This window comes from Schistocerca cancellata, chromosome 5, assembly GCF_023864275.1.
Source record: "Schistocerca cancellata isolate TAMUIC-IGC-003103 chromosome 5, iqSchCanc2.1, whole genome shotgun sequence".
Lineage (NCBI taxonomy): Eukaryota > Metazoa > Arthropoda > Insecta > Orthoptera > Acrididae > Schistocerca > Schistocerca cancellata.
Genome location: NC_064630.1, coordinates 80,508,103 through 80,523,128, shown reverse-complemented (window position 1 = coordinate 80,523,128; position 15,026 = coordinate 80,508,103). Strand labels below are relative to the sequence as shown.

Below are 15,026 nucleotides of genomic sequence, written 5' to 3'. Positions count from 1 at the left end.
ACCGTTTATCGAGTGCCTGGCGATACGTGGAATGTGCATTAGGTATTTTAGCCAATAAATGGCGTATATTCCACCGTCCGATTGACGTCAGTATCGATTTGGTTGACATCATTGTTAAAGCCACTTGTGTACTGCACAACTTTGTGAGGGAAAACGATGGGTACAACTTTGAAGACACGTTATCGTGTCCTTTGGACAGCATTCCGGCCCAGGGGCCAAGACGGACCGTGAAAGGAACACACACGAGAGATCAGAATGCTGAATATTTCTGTTCTACCGCAGGTTCTGTACTCTGGCAAAATCGATACGCAAACATTGCTGAGTGAAAAAGGCTGCTGGCATAACAAGACACCTCTAATATTCTACAATAAAGCGCATATATTGTGACTTCTTGTACTTACTTAATTTAACAAATGTAATTCACCAGATGTCGTTCAAAAAATTTAAATATTTCATTGTACAGGGTTATTACAAATGATTGAAGCGATTTCACAGCTCTACAATAACTTTATTATTTGAGATATTTTCACAATGCTTTGTACACACATACAAAAACTCAAAAAGTTTTTTTAGGCATTCACAAATGTTCGATATGTGCCCCTTTAGTGATTCGGCAGACATCAAGCCGATAATCAAGTTCCTCCCACACTCGGCGCAGCATGTCCCCATCAATGAGTTCGAAAGCATCGTTGATGCGAGCTCGCAGTTCTAGCACGTTTCTTAGTAGAGGAGCTTTGAACACTGAATCTTTCACATAACCCCACAGAAAGAAATCGCATGGGATTAAGTCGGGAGAGCGTGGAGGCCATGACATGAATTGCTGATCATGATCTCCACCACGACCGATCCATCGGTTTTCCAATCTCCTGTTTAAGAAATGCCGAACATCATGATGGAAGTGCGGTGGAGCACCATCCTGTTGAAAGATGAAGTCGGCGCTGTCGGTCTCCAGTTGTGCATGAGCCAATTTTTCAGCATGTCCAGATACACGTGTCCTGTAACGTTTTTTTCGCAGAAGAAAAAGGGGCCGTAAACTGTAAAACGTGAGATTGCACAAAACACGTTAACTTTTGCTGAATTGCGAATTTGCTGCACGAATGCGTGAGGATTCTCTACCACCCAGATTCGCACATTGTGTCTGTTCACTTCACCATTAAGAAAAATTGTTGCTTCATCACTGAAAACAAGTTTCGCACTGAACGCATCCTCTTCCATGAGCTGTTGCAACCGCGCCGAAAATTCAAAGCGTTTGACTTTGTCATCGGGTGTCAGGGCTTGTAGCAATTGTAAACGGTAAGGCTTCTGCTTTAGCCTTTTCCGTAAGATTTTCCAAACCGTCGGCTGTGGTACGTTTAGCTCCCTGCTTGCTTTATTCGTCGACTTCCGCGGGCTACGCGTGGAACTTGCCCGCACGCGTTCAACCTTTTCTTCGCTCACTGCAGGCCGACCTGTTGATTTCCCCTTACAGAGGCATCCAGAAGCTTTAAACTGCGCATACCATCGCCGAATGGAGTTAGCAGTTGGTGGATCTTTGTTGAACTTCGTCCTGAAGTGTCGTTGCACTGTTATGACTGACTGATGTGAGTGCATTTCAAGCACGACATACGCTTCCTCGGCTCCTGTCGCCATTTTGTCTCACTGCGCTCTCGAGCGCTCTGGCGGCAGAAACCTGAAGTGCGGCTTCAGCCGAACAAAACTTTATGAGTTTTTCTACGTATCTGTAGTGTGTCGTGACCATATGTCAATGAATGGAGCTACAGTGAATTTATGAAATCGCTTCAATCATTTGTAATAGCCCTGTATTTTTGATCTTTTATGCTACTCAAATTAAATGTTTTTACTACACTTACCTAAGGCTTCTTTTGTTTCTTTGTCCATGTTGTTCCAACCTTCACCAACAACATTAGATGTCACAGCTAGCCAGCTTTCTCTTCTTTTTTGTCTGTTTTTATAATCTGCATTTTGAATGTCGTATAAAAAAGGCCGAGCTTGAACTTCTAAAATACTACGTTCGCTATCAAGTTCAATTTTTTTCAGTATCACACATCGAAAAAGCTGTAATGAAACACTTGACTACACGCACTACTTTGTGTTGACACACAGCAAAGTTACTACTGAGTTTACGTGGGAACGCAATGTGAGAAGCGTCTTTTGACGCAGGGAATGGGCCCCTGTCCAGCCGACTAGCGTCTGACCTTGAGTGTACGCCTTCCCGTCGGACATTCGCAGAAAAAGACGCTGTGTGTGTGTGTGTGTGGCCACTACCGGCCTTCTCCAGCCTGCCTATAGCTGTGGCGACTTTTGACGCTGAGCGTCCAGCTTCAAAAAACACAAGTGTGGCAGTAGCCTTAGAGAGCTGGCGCTCGAGTGCAGCGTGTCCCATTCAACCCCTTCCAGCCTCAGCCAGATACTACCCCCATCCCCGTTTCACGAACGTGCTACCTTATTGGCCAGGTTCTCGGTTAACTTTGCTGTGTAATATATCACTATTGCCCTTAGAGGCCATTTTCAATACGCTGACAAATATATCGATCTTGAGCAGCAGGTCGGAGCATGTTCTCCTAAGACGTACCAGTAAATGTTGGAGACTGCGTTTGGTGGGTGCCTTAGAATATAAAGCAGCCTCCTACAGCTCACGATACACTGTCGGACAGAAAATGCATAGGCCAGATTGCAGCTATTTCTCTATCGGCGACAAGTGCTGTGCTGTGTTTGTATATCGGTTACAGACGGTCAGCGAAGGAAGCATCTCGTCACTGGGTAGTGGCACGTTGTCAGATACGTCCATATTACTTCAGTCTACGAGCAGCGTTTAATTACGAACCAATTTCCATTGCATACACAGTTCACCACTTGTCTTGACAATATAAAATAATTTTTGGTCCAGAAGCAAAATAAAAAATGTATCAAGAAAATGTCGGGGTAATGTAAATCGTCCTCTTGCTGGAGTTGACAGTAGACAAATGGAAATACAAGTAAAATGCACATCGGTCACTCACCCAACCGTCTTCAGCTCGTATTAGCGCGAGCGCTCCCAGGTTAAAATGGTTCAAATGGTTCTGAGCTGGGACTTAAGATCTGAGGTCATCAGTCCCCCAGAACTTACAACTACTTAAACCTAACTAACCTAAGGACACCACACACATCCATGCCCGAGGCAGGATTCGAACCTGCGACCGTAGCGGTCGCGCGGTTCCATACTAAACAGCCTAGAACCGCTTGGCCACACCGGCCGGCCGCGCTTCCAGGATGTGGAAGTATGCCGGCCCCGGATCGAATCCGCCCGGTATATTAACATCGAGGAGTCTCTTTGCCGGCCAGCGTGGATGTGGTTCTGGGGCGGTTACCCACATTCCACTAGGTGTCTCCGCACTGGTTCCCGTGTTCTGCCTCAGATACAAAACATTTATAAAACTTTCTCACATTTGCATACAAAATTTAATCTATACGCAGGCAGGATGGATACATTCCTTGTGTCCTGTAGGAGTTGGAAGGGGGGAGGAAGGTGAACAGGAGACTGGTCTGAGTACACTCTACATAGATGAGTATCATTTCTACCGTATCTTCGTTAGTGCACAAAAACTGTACATTGTTCTCACGCAGACCTTCCGACTGAAGGTGGTTGACTGAATGACCGGCCTGGATTTTCCTAGTATTTCCGCTTGTTTACTGTCGACTCCACCCCGAAATAATTTCTGAGGAACAATGAATACGCCGTAAGTTATGCAAGAAATGACAGGAAATCCAATACGCGGCGAGGTGCCACGTCGGAAGGCGAAATGTCGAGTACGGCCTTTCTATCTTGTATCCCCGAGGTGAGGGACAGAATGGGCCTATATTACGCAAACGCCGCGTAAAGACTGTTTACTAACCGACCAAGAAGATCAAAGGATGTCTCTGAACGGCGAAAGACAAAAGGGACCCACGAGCAATGTCGGGAGCATGCCGCACACATATGGAAAAGCGTGTTGGAATCGTACGATGATCCACCAAAACCAGGATTACAGAACATAAAAGGCACTGAAGGTTGAGACAGGTGGGTAAATCGGCTGTAGCGGAGCACGTGCTGTGTGAGATCAGCCACATAATAAAATTCTCCGACATACTGGTTCTCACTATGTGGGAGAGCAACCACGCACATTTCTTCAGGGAAGCCATTAAAATTTAGAAACAAGATAATCGTTTTAAGAAGAATGCCTCAGGGTAAACGGAGCCAGGATTCCCATGCTGCAGCGATCAACTGTTGCAGGGAATAAACGGATGATGATCAGGAAAATAACCTTCAGACAATGGATCGGCTCCAGTCCGCCACCAACAGTCTCTGAGAATGCCAGCCAATCGTGCTGGAAAAACGTTATAAAAGTCATTAAACAAATGTCGGCCGAACATCCCGAGACGAAACCCAACAGGCAGTACACCAAACTGAATCAATAAGTAGCCACGGAAGCTTCAACAACTTTGTATTTCTGTCGTATTCCATGAGTGTACTGAGCAAGAGGAAAATAGCTGAGTATTCGAGTATGTCATCGTACGCACCCTAATCTCCCTTATTCTCACGTTCCCTTCGAGATATACGCGGTAGTGGTAGCATAATGGTCGCTGAGTCTTCTCCGAACGTAACTTAGCACTATCGGGCCTATTTTTCTGGATTTATACACATTTAAAGGGAGCCGTAATTCATCATACCAAGTCGACACTCTGTCCAAATCTACCTCTATGTCCTTCAGATCGTGTAACGACGGTACTTGGATACAGACAACCTCACAGTCAGTGAATAACCTAACAGTGCCATGTAAAGTCAAGGACGGACAAATGTCATTTCACGCTCCCAATAACTGATTGTTAGTTATGCACTCGAATGTATAAACAAAATATTTACGATATGGCTCGTCGACGCTGACCGTAGGCGTACCGGAAATATCGTAAGTAGTCACCACTGTAACATCAATAACGCGCCACGCTAACAACTACAGAACAGAGGGGGGGATAGGGTGGTTAATTGGGCCGGAGGAAACGAAAATTCCTCACACGCTACAGACTTAGGCACGGTGAAACCGAAATACGCAGTAGAAAACAGTATGCTGCCTTTGATAGTATTGAAAGGCATTCCAACGCCTGGGCAAAGATGGTACAGTGACGCAGCTGGCTGTCGCTAGTGTTTTGCGCGTTAGTTAGTGCAGAGTGCCGCGCCAGAAACGGTCGGCGCTCTACTGCCAAGGCTGCAGAATTGCGCAAAACCTGACCGCCGCAAGCTGCGTTTGATGGCAGACAGAATTGCTCGTAAATCTGAAACTGCGTAGACCGAGGGGCGTTGCGGCGGAAGCCGACTGCGATAAGGGGCTCTCCTAAAAAAAAGCACAGCACAACTCCCGTAGAACGCCAAGGAGGTGAACTCTGACGGCGGTATGGTGCCCGTTAAACGTTGCAGGAATCAGCGTCGCATTGATAAAGGCGATACTCAAATGTATATGCTCTATAAGAGTTAGCATTCTGTCACTGTGTCCACCGTCTGTTAAGATTTGCTTGTTTTCTGGTTATTTACTACTTTTTACCTTTTATTCGCCTCACAAGAGGACAGTACCAACTTCCCTTCAACTATTTGATACTATCGACAGTGTGTGTAGCACACGACTAGGACTTTAGCGTATGTAAACAGTAAGACCTACTCTTAACCGTTTTTGAGAAAATCGAGTTTGGAAATTATAGGCGTGCCTATGCTGTATGATTTGTAGGCCGCCGTGTGGTCTAAGGCGCCTTGCCACGGTTCGCGTGGCTTCCCCGTCAGAGGTTCGAGTCCTCCCTTGGGATGGGTGTGTGTAAGTTAGTTTAAGTTAGATTCAGTAGTGTGTAAGCCTAGGGACCGCTGACCTCGGTGGTTTGGTCCCATAGGAGCTTACCACAAATTTCCAATTTACAACTTGTATGGTCGCTAGTGTACACGGAATCCACATTGAGCGGGGAAGCGCTTAGTTTCATAAGCGCAAGGTTTCTGTGTCCAATCTCCTATTTTTTCCATTCCCATGTAATTCCAACAACAGATTTATTATTGCTGTGCATAGTATTAATATTTAATAATTCATTTATTATTTACCTTATCTTTAATAAGAGAAAATGATAACGTTTCTTTTCCTTAAAGAGACTGGAAATGAACAAAGGATACATTGGATCTTTCAATAAACTCAGTGTAGTCATTTTATTTATATTATTGTATTTACATTTGTGACAAGCATAATGTACAACCTACAGCACTGCACGAATCAGGATGATACTGATCGTAGAAACATGAGAACAATAGTTTTCGCGACATACACCAGATGTAATGAACGCCGAATTTTGCATGTTCATGAATTTTTTCAATGTGTCTGATGCAAAACGAACTTGCTTTACTTTCATATACGGCTCTTGGTTGTCCCACAATACTAAAGCATAGCATCGAATACTGGTGCACGTAACTCACACAAAGAAGTAGTACCGACAGCGAGTTTCGATCCGGAGACCTTGCACTTACGACACTTAATTGATGGTATTAACACCGATTCTGTACACTGCATGTCAATGAGCAAGAGGTGAAACAAGCAGGTAGACGAAACTACTCGCTCGGTTGCTGACTCCGTGAACACTAAAGGCCCTACAAAGCATACAGCATACGCATGCCTGTAATTTTCAATCTCGAGTTCCTCAAAAACGGTTGATAGTTGCGTCTTCATGAATGTGGAAGTCCTAGTCGTGTCCACATTCGGTCAGTTTTATGAATCAAATCGGTGAGGGGAAGTTCGTACGGTCCGCTTGTCAGAGTAGCAATCCAGCACATGTTGATCAACAAAGCGAAGAGTCGATATTAAATTTCGCTATCTTTTACTCCCATTTACAAGCTGTATATACTACCAAAGCAATTTTATTGGTAACTGTTGGTAGCAGTTTTTCATCGTTATTTTCGCTCACATTTGCGCGGGACAGTCAAGCGATTTGAATGACGGTGTATTCACTGCAGTACAACGCTCGAGCGTCAACGGATGGCAATGACGTGACACTCAAGATCAGGTAAAACTTTGAACGGCAACCAACAATGGATAGTGCCACAATAACTACATGTCCAAGGTCCAAATGGTTCAAATGGCTCTGAGCACTATGAGACTTAACGTCTGAGTTCATCAGTCCCCTAAAACTTAGATCTATTTAAACCTAACTAATCTAAGGACATCACACACATCCATGCCCGAGGCAGGATTCGAACCTGCGACCGTAGCAGTCGCGCGGTTCCGGACTGAAGCGCCTAGAACCGCTCGTCCACCGCGGCCGGCCCGTTCACACCGGGGTAAATACGTCGAGTCAGAAGGCAAGTGTATGTTTACAAGCGCAGTCGACTGTCCAGACGTTACGATGCCACGCAAAGCTAATACTAGTTTTGACATAAGAAAGCTTTTGATTTTTCACAACGCGAAAGGTAAATTGCTGCCACGCTCAACATAAGTAAGAGTACTGTGGCAGATATCATCAAACGATGCAAAAATGAGGACCGTATCGACTGTATACCGCAAAAGGGCCAGCCACCGAAGCTGGATGCATGTGACAGAGGCAGCTAATACAGAAAGTAAAGAAGGATCCTACACTTAGTGCACCCAGTGTAGCACGTGAGCTGCTAACCGAGACTGGCAAGAAGATACATCCTCAAACGATTCGCAGAGCATTGAATGAAAGTGGCCAGAAAGAAACCGTATATGAGTGAACAGAATCGAAAGAAGAGATTGTACTTTGCCAGGGAGTTTATTACGAAGAATGAAATATGGTGGAACGACGTCATTTTTGCCGACGAAAGTAAATTTAACGTTTTTAGGTCGGATGGACGAAGCATGATGTGGCGGAAGAAGAACGAAGAATTTACAGTCACAAATATTAAACCGACTGTAAAGCATGGAGGTGGCAGTGTTGTGTCTGGGGCTGTATATCGATATTTGTATCGGGCGAATTGGTGTTCATCGACAGTATTATGGACAAATAGGTCTAGTTGAACATATTAAAGAACAATTTACGGAAAAGTGGTGAAACCATGCGGATATCAAACACGTTCAAGTTTTACCAGAACAATGACCCGAAACATAAGGCTCGCATTGTGCAGTAGTATTTGATGTACAATTGCCCCACAGACTTACAACCAGCACCTCAATCACCAGATCTCAACCTCATTGAGAATGTGTGGGGAGAACTGGAGCAACGTATTAGAAAACCACCAGTATCGTCCAAGGAAACTGAAGCGTCGTTTAAAAGAGTAATGGGACTGTCTACATGCGAACTATTTACAAAAGATCATTTGCAGTATGCCGCAGCGTTTGAAAAAAGTGATAAAACAGAGTGGCTACCCGACAAGATATTTAAACATTTAATGTTCCTCAAAATCTTGTCTTGAAATGATTAGTTCTGCAAAGTGTCCGACAGTTAAAGCAACGTGAATATGGGACCGAGTTGTATTCAAATAGTATCATGAAAGAACTTATAGTCGAATTAAATCGGGTGATGCTGCCGGAATTAGATTAGGAAATGAGACACTTAAAGTAGTAAAGGAGTTTTTCTATTTGGGGTGCAAAATAACTGATGTTGGTAGAAATAGAGAGGATATAAAATGTAGACTGGCAATGGCAAGGAAAGCGTTTCTGAAGAAGAAAAATTTGTTAACATCGAGTATAGATTTAAGTGTCAGGAAGTCGTTTCTGAAAGTATTTGTATGGAGTGTAGCCATGTACGGAAGTGAAACGTGGACGATAAATAGTTTAGACAAGAAGAGAATAGAAGCTTTCGAAATGTGGTGCTACAGAAGAATGCTGAAGATTAGATGGGTAGATCACGTAACTAATGACGAGGTATTGAATAGAATTGGAGAGAAGAGATTTGTGGCACTTGACTAGAAGAAGGGATCGGCTGGTAGGGCATATTCTAAGGCATCAAAGGATCACAAATTTAGCATTGGAGGGCAGCGTGGAGAGTAAAAATCGTAGAGGGAGACCAAGAGATGAATACACTAAACAGATTCAGAAGGATGTAGGTTGTAGTAGGTACTGAGAGATGAAGAAACTTGCACAGGATAGAGTAGCATGGAGAGCTGCATCAAACCAGTCTCTGGACTGAAGACCACAACAACAACAAGGTTACCTTCATGATTTACAAGACACATCACGGAATACAGTACTTGGTTATATGTTTTGTTTGTTTCGTTACGAATAAAGTTATGATGCTACAAGGTTAACATATCATAGTATCCGGACATTAAAGTGATTCACTGTAAGTGATTGGGGACCGCTGACGGCACAACGGTACGTCACGCATATCTTGAGTCCTCGTGTGTCCTCTCATCAGACAGTATCGTGGTTCCAAAGGTTATGACTTGTTGTTTGTTGTCTTAAAAATATAAGAATTGTAACCAAGAAAGACCAAATGCACTTAACTTGCTTGGGTTTCGCAAATGGCTTAGCGTCACTAGCAAATAACATTCTAGAGTCCAGAAACCAGAAAACGAGCTTAATATACCACAAAAATTGGACTACAGAAATCATTTGAAAAGACTCAGGTAACTCATTACCAATTTCGACGTGATTATATGTTCTCCAGAGCTTCTCCAGGGCCTCATCTTTCTTGGTGTTCTCCTAGTTCCAGTTCAAATTGATGTCTAGAACGATTATGTACAATTCTTGATATGACTCTGTATGTGATATATTCAGAAGAGAAATTCCTTTATAGTTGTCTGAAATTGATTTGCCTCCTTTTTTGTGCAATTGAGTATTATAGTTTATTACAAAATTAAAAAGGTAAATTACTGCCTTAAATGTAGCCTCTGTTTCTAGCGGGCAGTGCACTACGCTCCGGCGCTGGAGGTGCCTGATTCTGTCCCGGATATGTGAGAGGATTTTCCTTGTTCCAGTCCCTCCTGGACGGTCGCAGGTGCACTCACAGCCTAGTGACAAAAGTACCGTTTTTTTTTTTTTGTTGCTTAGATAATCTAACTGGCAGATGAAGGAGGAGATAGCGTTTGAAGGAATGTGAATAAGAAGGAGTTTGATTTACACGTAATTTTATTCAGAAGATGTTTTTAAGTTAAGGGTAGCATTTAAGCTCTGAACTTCAAGTGCCATCTGTGCATTTCTCGATTTTTCCATAGCACAATTTTTCTCTGCGTCAGTAATTGCCATTTTTTATTCTTTCAGTTTTTAGTACATCACCGGAGCCGACACTACGTAGCAGAAGGTTAGAGTCCGTTTTTACTATTCTCACGATACTAACAGAAATGTTAAAGTGAGCCGGTTCTAGAAAAGAATTAAAACGAGACTCAAAGCTCTTCCACACGTTTGACGTGCGAAAGCGATGTTCCAATACAAGTACGCGCTGTTCTATCTGAAGGGTATGTAGTGCAATTCCTCGACCTTTCCTGAAATGCGGAAATCGTGTCCGCCTGAGAAGAGAACAGGAGTTTACAGTGACCGCCGACAACTTCGTGCCTATCGATTATCCTGTCGATCACACGCATTTCAGCTTGCAGTTCAGCGGGTTCCTGCGCTCGACGGCATCCAGGGTAAGGATGAAGACCCCGCATCAGCCACAGCTGACGAGGACAGGCGTAACGTCGAAGGCCAAACACGCGCGAAGCAGGATGCCCTTATCCGCAGATGCCGCCCACACCAGTTGGAGCAACTTGGCAGCACCTCTCAAAAGCGTCATCCGCTCCGGAAATTTTCCGGTAGACTGGATGTACGCTAAAAATACTGGCCTTGGCCAAGGCGGCTTACGCTCTTTGCTAGCGATCTCATCAGCTTGTTCCCAGGGCTGTCTAAAGTTTGTGACAAACGTATTATAAAACTAACACCTCTTCCAAGCTTTACTTCATTCAGTCGGTAAGTTGTGAAATACAGGGTGAACCAGAGCTACACGAATAAAATTTCGGTGGTTGTTCCGTGATATTTTCTGAGCATTTTGGTGTATGACACTCGTGTGATCTCCGGTGGCCCGGTACAGAGTAATTATATAGTGTTCGTCTTTATTAATCCTCATTTATCTTTTACCTGTATTGTACTGAAAACAACAGCAATGCCCATGAGCTAAGAAATTTCGGGCTTGCAGCGCATCGTCATTTACTACACTCCACTATATTTCGTCCGGACACCTGCCAGTCATCCTCTGGTGAGCCAGCTAAGACTTCCCCTCCCAGCAGTTTATTAGCACTTCATGTGCATTCCGCATATGCATTTAGATCGTGATGAATGCGCGAATTCGGCTGTCCTCAGGATTGCTGCTCGTCATGGTCATCGGCGAACAACGTCGTCGTCTTTTATAGCAAATCGTGGAGATGATGGGGTTCCAAGCATTATCCAACTAGCACCCGGCATCATGGTTCATCGGATTTTCCGCCATGTGTATTTCTAACGATTTTACATCTAAATCAATACTCCGCAAGCCCCCTGACGGTGTGTGGTGGAGGGTACTTCTGGTACCACTAAGTGGTTCGCACTTGCCTATTCCATTCGAGAATGGCGCGTAGGAAGAACGATTGTCGGTATACCTCTGTATTAGCTCTAATTTCTGGTATTTTCTCGAGGTGGTCATTTCGTGAGACATATTTGGGTGGAAGAAATACGTTGCCCGGCTCTTCCCGAAAAGTTCTCTCTCGAAATTTCAATAGTAAGCATCTCTGTAGCGTTTCAATATTAAGCATCTCTGTAGTGTCTGTCCTGGAGTTTGTTGAGCACCTCTCTACCGCTCCCGCGCCAACTGGACGATCCCGCAACGACACGCGGCTCTGTTACTTGTATCTTCTCTACCCCTTCTATCACCCCATCTGGTAAGGATCCCTGATTGATAAACAATATTCAGGATCGGTCGCACAACCGCCTTGCAATCCACTTATTTAGTGGATGAATTACATTTTTTAAAGATTCTTCATTCTGGATAGTTACACCTACATATTTTACGGCAGATATTGTTTCGCCACGCCCAATCTTTCTGAGGCATCTACAGCACCTTAAGCTGTATCTAATTAGAAGACAGCAACATTTTAATGTTTCTGTATTATTTGTAAACTAAACGGGAAACCACCTTTCACATCTTCACGGTCAAAGTAGTAGAATACTTCTGTTCATTTCATGTTTATGAGCTAGTACCATATTTTAATGTGGACAAAAAATCAAGCGTGCTCAGGTATCCAACAAATACGCATATTACATGTAATTAATTTCTTTTTACGAACGGTCCGGATAATTAGTCTCGAAAAATGGTGTAAGCTGTAATTAACACACAAACAACAAAGACGAGAAAGTGGAGGAAGATCCGTAGTACTGATTGCTTACCTGCTAGGTTATTAGTTATTGTTTTAGGAGGAGGCAGACTCCCACGGATGCCCCCTGAAACAAACAGAAAAATAAGCATCAGAACATACAATTAACTAATGGAAGCTATTAGAAGTCCTCTGCATTGGCATTGTGGTTCATAAAAATGAAGTGGAGTTTACAGACTGAGTGCGCTTCTCCTACGGAAGCAGTAGACCAGTTCCCCAGTTACATTCGAGAATGAAAAATATGAGAGATACAAATTTTGCTGTACTTGTCAGTGCTGACATCCGTCTATTGAGTAGTTGTCTTGTGCAGACATTTAAATTCGAGAGAATGTAGTCAGCGGACTTTTTCGACAGCTAAATTTTCTCCTACACGTACTCCTATTTTATTATTCATTACGCGCGGCGTGTGTAATTAACTTAAAAATGCAGTAATTAGCAGTTTGACAAAAATAGTGCTTTTGTTCAACCTTTGCCTCGCTAACAGTATGAATAAACTGTCAATCTACCTATCAGTACAAGCAACGTCTGTCAATTTTTTTAACATCGCTCTCTCAAGGCATCCACTGCACGCTAACTAAACTTTCATGTCTATAAAAACTTTTGGTTTCCACGCATATAAAATGCCTCTATTTCAAACAACTTACAATACAGCACTAGAAGTATAAAATGAGTACAGTTGGTTTTATACAAGGTAGTAAATCTTTAACGGAATTCAATGAACCAAGGAACTAAGAAATATCCGGTACTTTATTCACCTAAACAACAAACGTATTACAGCATCAACTGAAGTTCATCGCAAAATAACAACAGTGACGACAGTGAGTCTCAATGCCTGCATCACAACAGTGCATTAAGTTTGCCGCATTCTCTCAAATATCCACCCTGTCTCGGATAAAATCTTGTCGGGTTTTTGGTAAACTTGCACAGCCAAACTCGGATAAAATTTCAAGCTTTCGATGACTGCTGCTACCATCGTCGTCAGGGGCTAAGTCTGAGTTTTATGCCTAGAGGCTGGCATCTGACTGTATACGACGCATGTTGAAGTGGAGCCTCTCTGCCCACTGATTACCTTTGCGCTTGCTATCCAGTGTCGCTTGCAGTGCCACCGCTTACGGGCGGTAAACCACCAAATGCACGCTCCCATGCATTACTAATTTGTCTGTATTAAAGTTGTTCTCACATAGTGGGAGCCAGTTTGACGACACTCACACCTAGTCCCTGAAGAAGAAGAGGGAGGCAATTTTAAGAAACTTGGAATTTTATTCGAATTTGATGCAGCTAGTTACCGAGAATTTTTTTATCCAGGGATTCCGTCACAAGAGACTTCGCAGTCATCCACATTATTTGTTATAAAATGAGTCAGGCTGTTACAACACAGCCAAACAGTTCCTCAGTTGATCTAGTGTTCCTGCACATTAACAGTCAGAAAGAAAACCATTAAATGTAAAAATTGTATAAAAGAGTAACAAGTGTGATACAAAGAACATGAAACATAGTATTAAATTGTCCTCTCTACAGTTTTACTGTAAGTAAGTGTACCTCATAGCAATATACATCATCCAGAAGAAAAAAAATGCTTCAGTTTACTGTAAATAAACCAATATATATACTGCGTTTGCAAATAAAACCATAAGGGAACAAACTCTTAATTAACAACAAACATACTGTAAAAAATTGTACTGCAAAAAATGTTAACATTAAGCGATTAGTTATTTTGTTATATCACTGTTATTGTTTCTAAACTCTGCCACTACATATTTTTTGATAATAATAAATTCTTTATAACAAATATGAAACTCACCTACGGGGCACAAACCTCGAATGAAGAGGTCTACGCAACTGAACTAGTTATAAAGAATGATGAGTGTAGTGCTTGACTCTAATTGGTCCAGGGGGTTTCGGGGGAGGGGGGCGGGGGTTTCCCACCATTTTAATGTGCTCCTTTTGGTCCAGGCGTTTCTCGCCAGTTTTACATCACATGTGAGCGATCTCGAGCTTTTCCACGACCTAGTCCACTTGCTTAAAGTGCGTGGGTTGGACAGGGGTTCCCATGGGTGAATTCGATCAATTGCCGGTGATTCCTCATGGGGAATACCATTAGCTCACGCGTGTAACAAGTATTTGTTTTGCGATTGTGTTTCAACGAATTTTAACTTATTTGTTTTATTCTGGTACCAAATTCCTCAAGAACAATAGCTGGGCAAAATACTTCAGGTATCTTTCGTTAATTTTCTATTCTTGTAATTTGCAGAAGAAATCTCTGTATTTAATAAATGTTACTTTTCCGTAATAGAAGGCCACGTCTGCACAATCCGCACACCTTACTCCACCCAAACCAACGCCACACATTATATGATCAAAAGTATCTAGACACCACTTGAGTAATGAAGAATTGACCAATGATGTTACGAGAGGCTGGCCCGCCAGTATAAAACAAGGCGGTGAGAGATAGATTGTTAGTAGAGAAGCAGCAACAGAAGAATGGATCGATCAGGAGAGCTCAGTGACTTTGAACATGGACTAGTCACTGGATGTCACCTGATAAACAAATGTACCAGGGACATTTCGTCCTTTCTAATGCTGCCCAAGTCACCCAATAGTGATGTGACTGTCAAGTGGAAAAGCGAAGGAACAGCTAAAAACCACGAGTGTCTAACATGTGGCCCTCGAGGTGCAAGAGGCCCAAAGGAAGCATCAATCCAACCCTAGAAGT

General features: G+C 43.1%; 1 protein-coding gene across 3 annotated transcripts in view; it reads right to left on the bottom strand.

The window, feature by feature from the left end:
• Nucleotides 1-15,026, bottom strand: part of LOC126187490 (uncharacterized) — a 1,186,162-nt gene that overhangs the window by 663,656 nt on the left and 507,480 nt on the right. For all 3 annotated transcript variants that reach the window (XM_049928600.1, XM_049928599.1, XM_049928598.1), the window contains one exon: nucleotides 12,327-12,380. The gene's annotated coding sequence lies outside the window, so the exon portion shown is untranslated. The remainder of the gene's footprint in view (nucleotides 1-12,326; nucleotides 12,381-15,026) is intronic.